This window comes from Schistocerca serialis, chromosome 4, assembly GCF_023864345.2.
Source record: "Schistocerca serialis cubense isolate TAMUIC-IGC-003099 chromosome 4, iqSchSeri2.2, whole genome shotgun sequence".
NCBI lineage: Eukaryota > Metazoa > Arthropoda > Insecta > Orthoptera > Acrididae > Schistocerca > Schistocerca serialis.
Genome location: NC_064641.1, coordinates 562,924,873 through 562,942,489, shown reverse-complemented (window position 1 = coordinate 562,942,489; position 17,617 = coordinate 562,924,873). Strand labels below are relative to the sequence as shown.

General features: G+C 41.7%; 1 protein-coding gene across 2 annotated transcripts in view; it reads left to right on the top strand.

The window, feature by feature from the left end:
* The window catches only part of LOC126475304 (uncharacterized), a 598,246-nt gene that overhangs the window by 341,882 nt on the left and 238,747 nt on the right, over positions 1-17,617 (top strand). The window lies entirely within an intron of this gene.

Below are 17,617 nucleotides of genomic sequence, written 5' to 3'. Positions count from 1 at the left end.
TTTGTGTTTTCTTTAATGATTCGAAAGACAGAACGATATATCATTCTCATTTAAGTAAAGGGAAACCTAAGATCCATAACTTTCAAACCTTCCCGTCTCCTCTATATCTCTTGCGTTACGCAACCTTCCCTTCTACAATAACCTATGAAACCTTCCCTTAGGATTTCTATCTCTTGCTTAATAATAACAAATGAAATCTTCCCTTTGAAATTAATTCTCTTTCTCAATCTTCGCATACAAATTTAATTGGTGCTTATTAAAAATGATTTTCTGATTATTTCGACGAAACATAGAATGTGTCATCGTCGTGGCCTTCAGTCGTTACCTGCAATAACCCAAAACTGTTCCTACCTTTTTTACTGTTACTGGATCACCATCTGACTACTACATCGAACTGCGACATGAATATACTTACTGTTTTACTATACTCTATTAGCTGCTGGTGGGCTGTCATAATAAGTGACTGTACTTATTACCAAAGCTGACGTTATTCTTTAATAGCAAAGTTAACGTTATTCTTTAATTAATTTGACTGAAGCTACGTAATTCATAGTTAAACTTTTTCTTGACAACAATAAAATTTTCCAAAGTTTTACGTTGGTGGTTTTTGGGATGGATTATAATCAGTAATGCAATATAGCTGGCAAAAATTAATTATATTCTGAATGAAATGATTTTACAAACGTTCAAATGGGACTTACTTTTTACAATAATCTTACAACTAGCATTGCGCAAACATATCTTCAGTAGTCTTGAGTTTCTCAAAAAAATAATTCAATAATATTAGTTCCTCTTATGATAATAGTTAGCTGATATCTCTGTACTTCCGTTTATAATCTCTTGTAAATCATAGCTGGTGGCTGGCAGGCACACCGCTCCTCTCAACCTCTCGCTTCAGACTTGCTACCGACTCGCTTCACTTCTCGCCTGTTACTGATTTCCTACGGACGCTAAAGTGCGGTCTCTCCTGCCAACAATGCTTTCTGATGCAGAGAATCCCTTCTACCATTACAAAATGTATCAATGCGCGGTCTTTCCCGCTCTTTTCTTAAAATGTATCCATACGCGGTCTCTCCCGCCCTTTTTAAAATTATATCAACGTGCGGTCTCTCCTGCCAATAATACTTTGATGCAGACATTCCCTGCTACCAAAATTATTTCCAACATGACAAATATTAATTATTCCTACTTAATCCTATTAATAAAATATAAACATCTTTCATTAATTGTGGTTTGACAATAGAAATATACACGTCTTACAACTTCTCTGTTTCAAATTAAAGTTAAGTCTTACCGACGCATAGAATTCCTCACTATCCTAACATCGTCGATTCATTTTTCCTGTCCGTATACAAAATGCTTTCAAGATGTCGTCCAGGCCAAGGAAGAAACCAGAGAAAATACGGAAAACTACTATGAATTACGATTACCATGCATTCATTCTCTCACTAACAATCCTTTCAGTATATCTACCGTGAGTAGTAGATGGCACTGTGAAGACTTTCAGGTTTCCGCTTAGAACTTTCGCTATCGCGGGTGTTGCTCCTTGTTTCTGCTTTCCACAATAATGTTGCCTTCGTTTGTTTCATGATACTACTCAAAGAGCGCGACTCCATTGATTGGTAAAATATCCCAGTGAAACGGTCCTTTTCCCGTAAACAAATTACTGAAGTTTTTGCTCAACTATTCTGTATGTTTATTGGGGGTGATGAATACGAATTTCGTATTTTCTGGCTTGTAGAAGGTCGGCTTCACAACGAAAAACGTGAAAAACATCAATTTTCACACTTTTCCGCTTGTAACTTGAACACTGTGTGTTTCTCGACAATGACAATTTTCCGTGGTAATGGGAGCCAACCCATTCTTTGCCGACTTCCACCACCACTATTCTGGATCTAGGTGGCTACCGATCTACTGCAGCATCTGATGGAAAGCTCTGAGGGGGGGGGGGGTGTTGAGCTGCAGATTCAATGGTAGGTATGGAAGCCCTGTCTGCTGATGACTTGTATGCTATTATGACTGTCACAATAATCATTGAATTACATTTCTTTTTTCGGTTGAAGAACAATAAGAACTCACTCTTCGGACTGGACCGTCCACAGCCTCTGACGCTTTACCTGGATCTTCTATAACCAATAGCCAAAACGGAGACGAGTGAAAAAATTGCGTGCATGACATCAGTGCAGGTATTTCTTCATGCATCCATAGTTCACTACACAGCTTGTGTCTTTTGTGACCATGTTCTAACACAAAATACCTTCTTCATTTTCCAGATGAAGAACTTATTCGAAGTGATGACCCAATCCTGGGCTCAACATCCTCTCCTTTCATAATACATGTATATTACTACTTACAATTCCATATTCATCTTCCTACTCAGTATCATGTACCTACATACTGTAGATATAATTTGCTAATGTTTTCGTCAAATGTTTTTTTAATCGGTTCATTCAAAACAACCTCTTTTGAGCGTAATATGCGGCAACTTATAGCGCTGCTGAGAGATGGATTTGACTGTAGGGCGCATAAGACATTTTTCGTAATCTTCGCTTTTCTCACTTCTCCGTATGAGAAAAGTGAATGTTGTTGTTGTTGTTGTGGTCTTCACTCCTGAGACTGGTTTGATGCAGCTCTCCATGCTACTCTATCCTGTGCAAGCTTTTTCATCTCCCAGTACCTACTGCAACCTACATCCTTCTGAATCTGCTTAGTGTATTCATCTCTTGGTCTCCCTCTACGATTTTTACCCTCCACGCTGCCCTCCAATACTAAATTGGTGATCCCTTGATGCCTCAGAACATGTCCTACCAACCGATCCCTTCTTCTGGTCAAGTTGTGCCACAAACTTCTCTTCTCCCCAATCCTATTCAATACTTCCTCATTAGTTATGTGATCTACCCATCTAATCTTCAGCATTCTTCTGTAGCACCACATTTCGAAAGCTTCTATTCTCTTCTTGTCCAAACTATTTATCGTCCATGTTTCACTTCCATACATGGCTACACTCCATACAAATACTTTCAGAAATGACTTCCTGACACTTAAATCTATACTGGATGTTAACAAATTTCTCTTCTTCAGAAACGCTTTCCTTGCCATTGCCAGCCTACATTTTATATCCTCTCTACTTCGACCATCATCAGTTATTTTGCTCCCCAAATAGCAAAACTCCTTTACTACTTTAAGTGCCTCATTTCCTAATCTAATTCCCTCAGCATCACCCGACTTAATTAGACTACATTCCATTAACCTTGTTTTGCTTTTGTTGATGTTCATCTTATATCCTCCTTTCAAGACACTGTCCATTCCATTCAACTGCTCTTCCAAGTCCTTTGCTGTCTCTGACAGAATTACAATGTCATCGGCGAACCTCAAAGTTTTTATTTCTTCTCCATGAATTTTAATACCTACTCCGAATTTTTCTTTTGTTTCCTTTACTGCTTGCTCAATATACAGATTGAACAACATCGGGGAGAGGCTACAACCCTGTCTTACTCCCTTCCCAACCACTGCTTCCCTTTCATGTCCCTCGACTCTTATGACTGCCATCTGGTTTCTGTACAAATTGTAAATAGCCTTTCGCTCCCTGTATTTTACCCCTGCCACCTTTAGAATTTGAAAGAGGGTATTCCAGTCAACATTGTCAAAAGCTTTCTCTAAGTCTACAAATGCTAGAAACGTAGGTTTGCCTTTCCTTAATCTTTCTTCTAAGATAAGTCGTAAGGTCAGTATTGCCTCACGTGTTCCAGTGTTTCTACGGAATCCAAACTGATCTTCCCCGAGGTTGGCTTCTACTAGTTTTTCCATTCGTCTGTAAAGAATTCGTGTTAGTATTTTGCAGCTGTGACTTATTAAGCTGATAGTTCGGTAATTTTCACATCTGTCAACACCTGCTTTCTTTGGGATTGGAATTATTATATTCTTCTTGAAGTCTGAGGGTATTTCGCCTGTTTCATACATCTTGCTCACCAGATGGTAGAGTTTTGTCAGGACTGGCTCTCCCATGGCCGTCAGTAGTTCCAATGGAATATTGTCTACTCCGGGGGCCTTGTTTCGACTCAGGTCTTTCAGTGCTCTGTCAAACTCTTCACGCAGTATCATATCTCCCATTTCATCTTCATCTACATCCTCTTCCATTTCCATAATATTGTCCTCAAGTACATCGCCCTTGTATAGACCCTCTATATACTCCTTCCACCTTTCTGCTTTCCCTTCTTTGCTTAGAACTGGTTATAAACGAATATTATAGGAAATTTAATGTATTTTCATGAGGTGTAGAGGTTTTGTTGTTAATATTTATTGTCGCAGAATAAGCTGAGTAGCTTCGTGGTGTAGTGGTTGTGACACTAAACTACTGCATTGAGGGTCGTGATTTCAAAACTCACCTCGAATGTACAGTTCTAATTTCTATATTCGGTTCGAGTACATTCTAGAAGTATCCACCAATGACAAGAATCATTATAATGGAATGTTCTGTAGCTGTATATATACTGTATGTACTCTGGCCCGACCGGCCGGTGTGACCGAGCGGTTCTAGGCGCTTCAGTCTGGAACCGCGCGACCGCTACGTCGCAGGTTCTAATCCTGCCTCGGGCATTGATGTGTGTGATGTCCTTAGGTTAGTTAGGTTTAAGTAGTTCTCAGGTCTAGGGGACTGATGACTTCAGATGTTAAGTCCCATAGTGCTCAGAACCATTTGTTCTGGCCGGAAGCAGTTCGGTCCGCGCTGTTGTATGTGCAAGTGCTGAATAAACCGTCGTTAAGTGAAGTTTGTGTTCGTCATTCATCTCAGTACACCTTGTTTTTTTTTATATATATATATATATATATATATATATATATATGTGTGTGTGTGTGTGTGTGTGTGTGTGTGTGTGTGTGTGTGTGTGTGTGTGTGTTCTCGAGTTGTTCGGGATGGGAACGGGTGTTTTGACGTTTTCGCGGAAGGGTCCAAAACCGCTGCTTTTCAGCGCCCTCTAGCGCCGACTAGGCATAAAATCGTAATTGCCTAGTGTATTTTGTAGAAAATTTTGTCTGCTTCTGTTTCGTACGGAGCGTTCATCTCCAAGAAACGCATAGTATTACAGATATAAGCGAAAAATTGAAAAGAGTGCGAAAATTGTTTTTCACGTTTTTCGTTGTGAAGCCGACCTCCTACAAGGCAGAAAACATGATATTCGGTTTCACATCCCCTATAAACATATTGAACCATTGAGGAAAAAATTTCCGTAATTTTGTTACGGAAATGGCTGTTTTGAACATCTTCTCTGTGCATTCAGCGCTATACAAATAAACGGAAAAGGTAAATGTTAACTGATTTCTCATCCTCCCACTTACTCTTACTTAAGTTTACGTTGCTCCACTTCAGTAGATTATTTATAATGCTCGATCGAAGACATCTGTTCTTAAATCATTCCCATTCGTGATGAAATATACTTAATTACGTAGCGGTTACTTTTAACCAAAAGCATTCTTTAACTAGGCTTCAGACAGCAGTTGCAACGAGTTCGTAACCCTGTTGGACATACGTGAAATAGTCTTCTTTGTCTCAAATGCTTCCGTAGTTCTCCACAAAAGGAGATTCTCTGTCACAGTTAAGCATAGCATAATCTGTAAAAGCAACAACTCCACAGTAAGAAAGCCAGTCGCTTTATAACTAACCACTGATCAATGTATTGAGCATTAAGGCTTTCAGGCTAGTATACTTAAATTTGCTACAGCGCTTCCGTGTATTAAATGAGCCTTCCGACTTAATGTTGGTTGTATGTCAGACAAGTAATTAGACAGTATTACAGTAACTCATAAACTTTGAAGACGCAACTGAAACAGAAACGCAAAAGCGACAGTGGTCATAACTGGTCGTATCAGTCTTTGAAAACATAGCATTCAGGGCACCTGTTGATATTCTTGTTATTTTCTTTCGGAATACGATTCCTGAGTATTACGCATTGATAACCACTCTATAATAGCTACCCTGTGCTGTGCTCTTCGTCCCATTACTTTCTCTTGGCAAGTAGCTTGATGAATGACTGCGCGAACCGGCCGCTGTGACCTAGCGGTTCTAGGCGCTTCAGTCCGGAACCGCTCTGCTGCTGCGGTCGCAGGTTCGAATCCTGCCCCGGGCTTGGATGTGTGTGATGTCCTTAGGTTAGTTAGGTTCAAGTAGTTCTAAGTCTAGGGGAGTGATGACCTCAGATTTAAGTCCCATAGTGCTTAGAGCCATTTGAACAAAATGATTCCGCCAAATTACTTTATTCATAATTGTTGGCCGGTGCCTGGCGTTGTTCTCGTACACGAATGTAGGCGAGTAATCAGTTGACACAGTGCCAAACATAAAACAGGTGAATAGTTGTTGTATCGTATGATCAGATCGCTGATGAAGATTACTCGTAATTCGTTCCGACCACTATTCATATGACAACACTCTACACTCCCTTTAAAACACTTTCTAACCGTTATCGAATAATTGACAGGTGTACGTTATTGTGATATACTGTTATTATTATTTTATTTTAAATTCATTTTAAATCCTCTGTAGAAACCAAACTGTAGTAGTTTCCACAATCCCTTCTAGCTGCAGTTGACTTACATTGGCTAGCCACAATCAGTTCACGAATAGGGAAATTTTGATTCCGAGCAAGCCTCGATACTGCCATCAGCCAATCAGTATTTAGGACATCAATCTTAAATTTCAAGTTCTGCAGTATTTCACGGCCAGTATTTGCGTTATTGCTTATATTTCTTTTGTGGGCAAAGGGCCGTGGCCGATATGATTCACTGTCTAACGCTTTGTCTTCCAATGCTGGAGACATCAGAGGCTTTAACGATTCAGAAAGCAGTTACAGTCTCAAACAAGCTCAGCAGGCCGAACTTTTCATATATATCCACGAAACGGACTGTTCGTGACATCAGCGGTCTGATGACGTCACGAACCGACTGCTGCGTGGATACGTATAAACAGTTCTGCCTGATCCGAGCTTGTTTCAGGCTGCAACTGTTTTTTGGGTCGTTAAACCATCTGATGATGTCTCCAGCACTGGAAGACGAAACATTAGGACAACGGCCTTATGACCATAAAACAAATATCAGCAATAATATTTATTTGATGTGTTAATTCGTTACATGTGTATTTGTATATTGTTCCCAATTTTTTTGATTGGTCTATCGACAATGGCTCGTCGATACCTTTACAGCCATTGTAATACAAGTGAGCACTGTATTATAAACTTCATAGTAAAAAGTAATGTACTTAATAATGCCCTTTGCCAATAACATGGCAAACATGTACCATTAGCAATAATTCACCATCCGTTTTGTTATGTGCCATAATGTTTGACCAACGTAATCTAAATACATTACAATTTAAATGTTCGTTTGTTCAGAATCTTACGTCTCGAAACGTTCTTCACCAATTTCCTTCAAATTTTTGCACGGTACTCTAATGAACATTCGGACAGACATTCAGTTAAAATCGACTGCGAGAAAGTAAATGTTGTACTCTGCTATGAAAACGTGAAATTTCGGTTTCTTTGTCGTAGTCTATTTCGGTTACGATAGGTTGGCATGTAAACTGTTTCAGAAATTGTTTTTCACATATATTCTTATATGGCGGATGGTTCAAAAAGAAAAACAGATTTCAGTTACTTATTACAGGCAAACTATAAAACATAGAAACAAATTGAAACTTTCTCCATCCAGTGATATATGCAAAGTTTTGACGCAGCTGCGCTGTTGTTTGTTTGTAGCAACATGGCAACTACACCACAAGAGAAATCATTTTGTGTGTTGGAATTTACGCGAAGTCAATCTATTGTTTAAGTGCAACATGCATTTCACCGTCTATTCAGAAAGAAGCCGCCTCTGGATACAAAATTCTTGTTATTTGTTTGCATATGCATGTGGCAGCATTTTGCCAAAATATTTATATTCCTGAAGCCTCCAAAAATTAGGATTTATAGTGTCGTTGCAGCTTCGGGCTGTAAGAGGTTATGTGTAATGTTTCCCCACTGCTGGTTGCCTTTTCAAACCTACACCACGAGTCAGAACTTTTTGGACAAAGAGGATGTTGTGCAATGTTGTCTGTAAAGGGTTGATGAAAAGTCGCTACCCGCACTGCTCTTTTCATTTTCTTTACTGGATGCGGGATTTCTCTTAATTGCCAGATCACAGTAACATTCCATTAAATGTCTACTGATAAGAAGACGATGTCCTTAGACTGGATTACCATCAGGCAGTTTCTTTCCTTTCGTGTTCTTTATTTTTCGGAGCCTTGCACCCATACTTTTCTGCACACGTCCACAACATTCAAATTTCGAAATATCGGAGTCTCCATACACTTTAGATTCTTTTACTTTCATAAAACATTTTTAATCTCACTCCCCAAGGTAATTAATGTATCTACTGCTCTATAGTGTTTGAAACTGACGGAACACTTTGAACACACTTTCCTCTTTCATTTCAACACTAAAACCATCGTGAATTTTAGAGCGCTTATAAACAAAACCCTTCTTATAATACCTGCAACTGCAGAAGTGCTTTGAGAAGCGTTCCCAGTCAATGATCTTTCCATTATCTGGAAGCACCCGCTTTCGGAGATGATTCTATATAGGAGTATAGTACGCCCCCCTCCCTTCCCCCCCCCCCCCCCCCCTATTTCTCCCGCAGGGACCGTGAGAACATGGTTAGATTAATTACAGGGCAGAGAGAGCTATTTAAACTGTTATTCTTCCCGCGCTCCGTAAGGCTTGAGCTAATCATGTCTCTCCCCCCCCCCCTTTCACCTCTCATCCCACATTGTTGTAATATGGTCCCATTCTTAAACTACACCCCTTTTTGGAAATGGTTTGCTTCTAGCAAATATTATGCCAATTGTCGAAAAGTTCAAATGGTCATAACAGGTGTAGAGCACAACAGAAACATAATTTCGAAGCAGGTCGACGTAAATAGACCTATCAGTTGCTGCTTTGATGTCCGACAGTAAAGTAATGGCCAGTTTACAGCATTTCCTAAGGAATATGAGAACGAGTATGAAACACACTCGCTATGAATTGTTAAAAACCAATATTCACTTGCGCAATGAAACCAATTGTTGATTTATGCTGCTGACGAACGGTGTGCCACACAGTAATTATGACCTTGTTACTTGTCGTTGCTAACAGATGGATGCCCAGCTGTCACACCCATAAGCAACTACACTTCAGCAGAAATACATGAAATGTATTCGCAATTGCGAATATGGAAAACCAGTAGCTGTATAATGGAATGACGACAATGAAAATTTGTGCCGGGCTGGGACTCGAACCCAGATTTCCCGCTTGTAGCGAGCGGTCGGCTTACCATTTGGCTATCCGTGCACGACTTACAGCTAGACCCAAACGTCTATATGTCGTCAACCATGCGTCTACAACCTGTACTCGTACATCCATTATGTATATTCCCTTACAGGCGAGACATTTTACTTGAAAGTCGCTTGCCAGGTGCCGACGCGAGCGGCCGCCTTACTATTACGCTATCCAAGCACGACTCGCGGCCAGACACAAACGCACAAACTATTTGAATGTCGTTAATTACATACCAACTCTTACATGAGAAATATTTTCTGTATACCTTCGTTTCGTAGATATTCCCGCTAAACCTTTCGAGGTGTGTTTTACCCCTTGAAAGTGAAATTGGGCACAAACAAAAAAAAGCGTATTGCTAAATGGCTCTGAGCACTATGGGACTCAACTGCTGTGGTCATAAGTCCCCTAGAACTTAGAACTACTTAAACCTAACTAACCTAAGGACATCACACACATCCATGCCCGAGGCAGGATTCAAACTTGAGACCGTAGCGGTCGCGCGGTTCCAGACTGTAGCGCCTAAAACCGCTCGGCCACTCCGGCCGGCTGCGTATTGCTCTATTTTACCCTTTCTAAGCATGCCCCAAATTTCATAAAGTTTGTGTACTGACACCTTGGGAATGTTCCCTTGTGAGCACACGGTGATCTTGTCGAGATGCATAGAAAATAATGCCTCCTGTCAAATGTGAAGCCCTGCTGATGGTTTAAGCATGGTTTCATGTAGCCACATAACGTAACTGTCAAACATTTCCTTCTTCATGAAATTCTCAGTCGCACATTGCAGGGGCAACAAACACTCTCCTGCGGCGTTTTCGATGGGAAGTGTTTGATCATTCACCACACAGCCCGGACTAACTTTCATTTCCATCTGTTCTCTCACATGAACCGTTAGCTATGAGAACAGCAATTTTGCACAGACCAACATAGGTAGTTCGCTGCAATCACAGGCGGCTGCCTTCTGTGACGAGGGTATTGGTATGACAAATGTCTAAATGAGAGCGGCGACTATGTAGCGAAGCATCTGAAAGGTGTAGCTAAAACTGCACATAAAACATTTTTTTATTTTTACTGTGGTTTCCATTTCTCGACCGATCGAAGGTCGAAAACAAAAAAATGTAGCCATTGTATTACTGATCTAGCTGCCAAATTTGACCCAGTGGAAAACGCTAACTGTCATTTCATGTCATCTTGGAGATTACTGGAAAGGCTTAATAATGCTTTAAGATAGATCCTGCGAACATCAACCTGTCTCCTGATATAGTTGGTCATGGGCTCTTGCTCAATTAAGTTGTTTAGGGTCACATAAACAGGCCAAAACAAGGACAAATAAATGTGGAGACCAGTGAACTCAGTCTTTGCATCACCGTTAAATAGCCTGAAAAAGTTGAATTTAGATGAAATGAGGTTGACGAAAGAAATTAAACCCTTCCAGATCAAACCTACATCATGTACTCCCGTTTTGAAATCGCTCATACACGGCTAACAAAAGCCTAATACGTCTCTTGGAAGATGTCTTCGAGTCGTTTTAGAGACTTACTTTGGTAACACGAGGTCGCGGCAGGGAGTGTCCGCCACCCGATACTATCCTCATCAAAGTATCGGTGCAATGCAGCATACGATCTCACTATGTGGCGCAATGATATCATTACCGGAAAAATTTGTAGTCTGGGCCGGATCAATTCCTTTCGCCTTGGTACTAACAAAACGGTTCAGATAAGGCTCACCAGTCCGACCTTGACCCGCGAAGCGAGGATAAACAAGTCATCGTTTCTATGCCGCCGTCATCTCTGTAGCAGTTTGGTTACCTTCAGATAAGTTGCAGATTCACACTACCGTACCGGAAACAGGCTTGACTTCCAGTGTCCAAATGACGCTCAGATGTCAACCTGCCGTTTCACCGGAAAGTGCAGCTAACAAAGAGAACTGGGACAATCGAAACTCAGCGTGGTGAAAGAAGCAGAGGTTGAAAATACCGCTTCAGTTGTAATTTACTTTATTTTCACACGACCGGTTTCGGACTGTTATAAGGCCATCCTCAGGTTTCGTACTGGAAATAGCAAAAGGCGGGAGATAGTTTTGACACGCCGCAACACACATAAAAGACAAAAACAAACATTTTCTAAAAGTTTTAAAAACTTTTAAAAAACATTTCGAAACCGCGGGTCGGGCTAGGTGCTGTGAATCCCATGTCAATGCGAAAGCTGCACCAGACAGTGCTACGGACGACTGCCTGGGTAGGGAATATACACAAATGATATCACGACACACAACGCTGTGCTGTGGTCCCCGTGCGCCGCGTGTGGCAGGCACGGTGTGCTTCCTATGAGCGCAGAGCAGGGAGTAGCGGATGCGAACGAGGGGGTTAAAATATGCTCCTTTACAACGCATAATGCACATTTAACTTGTATCGTGTATTTTTTATGTAATTTTTTTGTTTTTTCTTAATATTAAATGTAAACCACTAAATTCAAATTATGAACTGCCGGGCTAGTGGTCGCGTGTTCTCTCCGTCAATAGATGGCAGCACTTTTGCCACTCTGGTTTACCAATGTGCCTCCTCGTTCGCATCCGCTACTCCTTGTTAGATTAAGTAGTTTGTAAGCCTAGGGACCGATGACCTCAGCAGTTTGGTCCCATAGTCCTTACCACAAATTTCCAGATTTCTAATTATTCCGATTACATCGTCAACCACGGCATCAAATGGTTCAAATGGCTCTGAGCACTATGGGACTTAACTTCTGAGGTCATCAGTCCCCTAGAACTTAGAACTACTTAATCCTAACTAACCTAAGGACATCTCACACACCCATGCCCGAGGCAGGATTCGAACCTGCGACCGTAACGGTCACGCGGTTCCAGACTGTAGCGCCTAGAACCGCTCGGCCACTCCGGCCGGCAACCAGAGCATCGTGTAAGGAGGGATGGCTTCACCCTTCTTACGAGTCAATAATGCACAGAAACGATTCCATATTTACACCATCTCATAGCAAGAATCTTAAGACAATTTCCATCCATAAGTTATGTCGCTCAGTTAACTTTGTACCCTGTAGATCTAAAGTGAGAAACGTGCAGACTTTCACACATGTTGATCCGTTTTTTCTGCTTCTGTTGCTCGTATTGACTTAACTGTGGCACTGAATGATTTGATACATGGATTTCGTTATGTATCTACATTTGCACAGCTTCATGAAAATCCTTCTTATTACGCTACTGCAGTATGACTGGGCTGGACGTAGAAACACAGTTGCGAAGCCGAAAGTGCGTTTTATCCCTCTAATTCGTGATAATTTGGGATAGTTTATTAATAAAGACTTTTTTCGTAACTTCATCATGGTAAGTTGAAATTAATTTTTTATCAGTGCAGCACACATTAAACAGCGTTGTTTCAATAGTTTATTGAACGCAACAGTTATACATAAGAGAAATTTATCAACAGCTGTATAATCTCCCACATTGATGAATTGTTCTCGAGTTATTAAAGCCAACAATATTTGGCGTCGTCCTGTCGCAAAGTTTCGATGAATTTCGTACCTATCATCTTTTGGCGAAGAAGATGATTGAAGCCAACAATATTTGGTTTCGTCTTGTCGCAACGTTTCGATGAGTTTCGTGGGTACTAAACTCATCGAAACGATGCGACAAGACGACGCCAAATATTGTTGACTTTAATTTTTGTAGGTGGTGATTTTTATTCTTTTATATTTTTTATTAAGCTTGCTACACTCGGCTGATTACCCGAGAAGATTTCATCATGGAATACTCCCGAGAAAGACTGCAATCGCATTTATCTCCCACAGTATCTAAAACAGACTGACAATGCTCGCATAGTTTTTGGGCCTTCACGCCGGTAAGCAATACCGCGGTAGCCCTTCGTCTCACAGCATGTGATTCTATGTAAGTGAATTTTCTCTAAATCTAAAAACTTACTTTTATCTTTCTTCATCGTTTCTTCTAAGATAAGTCGGAGGTTTACTATGGCTTTACATGTTCCTGTATTTTTCCGGAACCCAAACGGATCTTCCCTGAGATTGGCCTCTAACAGTTTTGCCATTCTTCTTTAAGTAATTCGTGTCAGTATTTTACAGCCATGACTGATCAATATAGTTAACTTACAGTTAACGTATAGTTCGGTAGTATTCAAATCTGTCAGCACCTGCGTCCTTTGATACAGCAATTATTACGAAGGCGTGCTGAAAAGTAATGCCCCCGCAGTTTCTATGCGAAAATTCTTAAATATTTTTAAATAACAGAAACTTTATTAACGTTCTACATCCTTACTCTTCATGTCTACATATTTATTTCTCGAAATGGTCACCCTGGCGACGAACACTTTTCTTCCAACAGACACTAGTTTCTAGATTTCGTCACTGTGGAATGTTTGCATTGTTGACGGAGCCACAACCTCACCTCTGGTTGCACCGTTCCATCACTATCAAATTTGAAGTGCTTTGAGTTTTGAAAACAGATGAAAATCGGATGGGGCCAAGCCGGGCCAAGTATGGACAACGATCGACGGTAGTGAACTGAAGGCGTCGGATTGTTACAGATATCGCAGCGTTCGTGTGTGGTCTGTCCTCGTCTTGCTGAAGGAGAGAGTGCTCCTTGCATGGACGAACTCCTCTAGTTCGTGGTTTCAGTTTTCTGCGGTTATAAACTTGATTAAAGCACAGTGTTTCTCACGCTCTTACACACGAGGACTATTCCAAAAGTAAGGAGCAATCGGTCGTGAAAAGGAAACTACAGTGAAAATCCAATGAAGCTTTGCACGGATGAGTTGCGCAATATCTCTAGTATCCCTGGTCACATCGCCCTTCTCAGTTTTGAGCCCACAGTGAGTGCGAAAGAGGCTTACAGAATAGTGTCTCCCGCCAAGGATGGGTGCCTGTCGAGAGATTTCGCCTGATTTCAGGCAGTCTCACTTAACACTTAACGTAACCGCCATGCTGTTCCTTCATGACAGATCTCGGGCAGACACTGCAGGGGCAATGAAGACGCTCCTGCAGCGTTTTCAACGGGAAGTTTTTGATCACCCACAATACAGCCCACACTTGGACACCTCTGATTTTTATCTCTGCTCAAATGAACCGCTGCCTATGAAGGTAACGAGGTGCAGTCCATCATATAAAATTGTCGGAAAGCACAGCCGGCTGCCTTTTGTGACGATGGTATTGGAGAGTTGGTACAACGCTACGACAGATGTCAAAGTCGGAGCAGCGACTGTATAGAGAAGTAGCTGGAAGGTGCAGCTATCTGTTGCAGATGAAACATTTCTGGTTTTCACTGTAGTTTCCAACGTCGCATTTCTCTTCCATTCGGCAGGACGACGGTTCAATCCTAGGTCCGGCCATCCTGATTTAAGTTTTCCGCGATTTCCCTAAGTCACTTCAGGCAAATGCTTGGATGGTTCCTTTGACAGACCACGGCCGACTTCCTTCCCCGTCTTTCCCTAATCCAATGAGACCAATGACCTGGCTGTTTGGTCTCTTCCCCCAAATCAATCCAATCCAATCCATTTCCCGTTTAGCCATTCCTGGGTTGCCAATTTACAAACTTCCTAACACTCTCAATTTTAGATGTCTGTATTACCTTTGACTGCATTATTTTCAAGGGATAGTAAACGTATACAAAGAAGGATGGCACAAATGTTTGATTGATGGTAGAGCATCACGAAAATATTAGCAAAGCATAATTGGCAGACTCCTGAAGGCAGACGCAAATTATCTCGCGAACGCCTGGTTAGCCTACTATGTTTCCAGCTACAGTATTACGTGAAAAATCTGGAGGTATTCTTTAGCCCCCCAGTCGTGTTCCCGTAGGGATCGTAAAGACAAGTTGAGACGTACAGGGGTATTTTTAAATAGTCATTCTTCCCGCGCTCAACACGCGAATGGAACGGGAAAAAACGGTAAGCGCCCTCTGCACTTCACCTCATACAGGTTTACATACCATGTATGTAGATTTAGAAGTCTTAAGCGAGGATTTTATTGAGGCGTTATTTTGCGGTTCAATGCTTCTCGTTGTTATTTGCGTCTATGTGACTGACGAACGTGGCAGCAGCATTCAATATTTGCTCACGCCACTGTATATTTGCTGTGGCCGCCGTTTCGCTCCCAATCTACTAGGCTGTCCTTTGCCCAAACAACACAACGTTCATATGTGAAACATATGTACAGTATTATGCCTGGTTTCATCAAGGATTGTTACAGTGTTAGTTATATTTTCAGTTTTGTATTACGTATCTCTTGTTCTGTAACTTGTTGACGGCAAAGCCTCTGTGCCTCTTGTATTTTTAATGATTGCACGATAGGTATAACACGGAGAGTTGTCATGACGTAACGAACTAGAAGCCGACATTCAGCCCTGTCAGTTGCCCCAATCATTAGCGTCTGATGGAAGTGTTTTGATTTTAAAAAAACACTAGCTTGCGATATTCACCTATGCACTAACTGATCTTAATATAGTTTTAAGTGTACAGGAATCGCATTTCATTCATAACTGGGCTCCTTCAAGCAATGCATCCCTTTACAAGCAAATACATGAATTTTGGTTGCGCTGATTACTTTTACTGTAGTAGTCTTATTTCTTTCAAACTGAAAAACAGTCTGGGTTGTAACGTTATTTAATTTCAAAGACGCGTTTCACCCTTTGAGCATTCTTGGGATCGTCCACAAAACAAAGAAACCAGTAATCTATCGTGTGCGACTACACGAATAAATAAATTACAGCACGTATTAAAACTTACACAAAAGTAGCTGCATATAAAAACCATCCATCATAGAGTTATAAACAATGAGATTTGGTCCTGTTTACAAGAAAACATGCGACAATAAGCCACCCCGTGTATGAAGAAGGCGGAATAATTCCAAAAGAGTTTAAAAAACCTATGTTACCTTAAGCATACCAGCAGAAACCACCATAGCAACACAGAGTAGCACCACGCTTACGGAAGTGCAAACTCGCTAACAATTGTGCACGGCGCAAGAGGTCCTCTTAGCTCTCATACAAATATGTCTATGACAGACAAGAAAGCACACACTGCACTAGAGTGGCAAGGAGCAGGTGGCCCGCAAAAGTAGCCATAAGCCGCGTGCACGAATACACTACTGGCCATTAAAATTGCTACACCAAGAAGAAATGCAGATGACAAACGGATATTCATTGGACAAATATATTATACTAGAACTGACATGTGATTACATTTTCACGCAATTCGGGTGCATAGATCCTAAAAAATCGGTACCCAGAACAACCACCTCTGGCCGTAATAAAGGCCTTGATACGCCTGGGCGTTGAGTCGAACAGAGCTCGGATGCCGTGTACAGGTACAGCTGCCCATGCAGCTTCAACACGATACCGCAGTTCATCAAGAGTAGTAACTGGTGTATTGTGACGAGCCAGTTGCTCGACCACCTTTGACCAGACGTTTTCAATTGGTGAGAGATCTGGAGAATGTGCTGGCCAGGGCAGCAATCGTACATTTTCTGTATCCAGAAAGGCCCGTACAGGACCTGCAACATGCGGTCGTGCATTATCCTGCTGAAATGTAGGGTTTCACAGGGATCGAATGAAGGGTAGAGCCACCGATCGTAACACATCTGAAATGTAACGTCCACTGTTCAAAGTGCCGTCAATGCGAACAAGAGATGACCGAGACGTGTAACCAATGGCACCCCATACCATCACGCCGGGTGATAGGCCAGTATGGCGATGACGAATACACACTTCCAATGTGCGTTCACCGCGATGTCGCCAAACACGGATGCGACCATCATGATGCTGTAAACAGAACCTGGATTCAGCCGAAAAAATGACGTTTTACCATTCGTGCACGCAGGTTCGTCGTTGAGTACACCATCGCAGGTGCTCCTGTCTGTGATGCGGCGTCAAGGGTAACCGCAGCCGTGGTCTCTCAGCTGATAGTCCATGCTGCTGCAAGCGTCGTCGAACTGTTCGTCCAGATGGTTGTTGTCTTGCAAACATCCCCATCTGTTGACTCAGGGATCGAGTCGTGGCTGCACGATCCATTATAGGTATGCGGACAAGATACCTGTCATCTCAGCTGCTAGTGATACGAGGCCGTTGGGATCCAGCACGGCGTTTCGTATTACCCTCCTGAACCCACCGATTCCATATTCTGCTAACAGTCATTGGATCTCAACTAACGCGAGCAGCAATGTCGCGCTACGATAAACTGCAATCGTGATAGGCTACAATACGACCTTTATCAAATTCGGAAATGTGATGGTACGCATTTCTCCTCCTTACACGAGGCATCA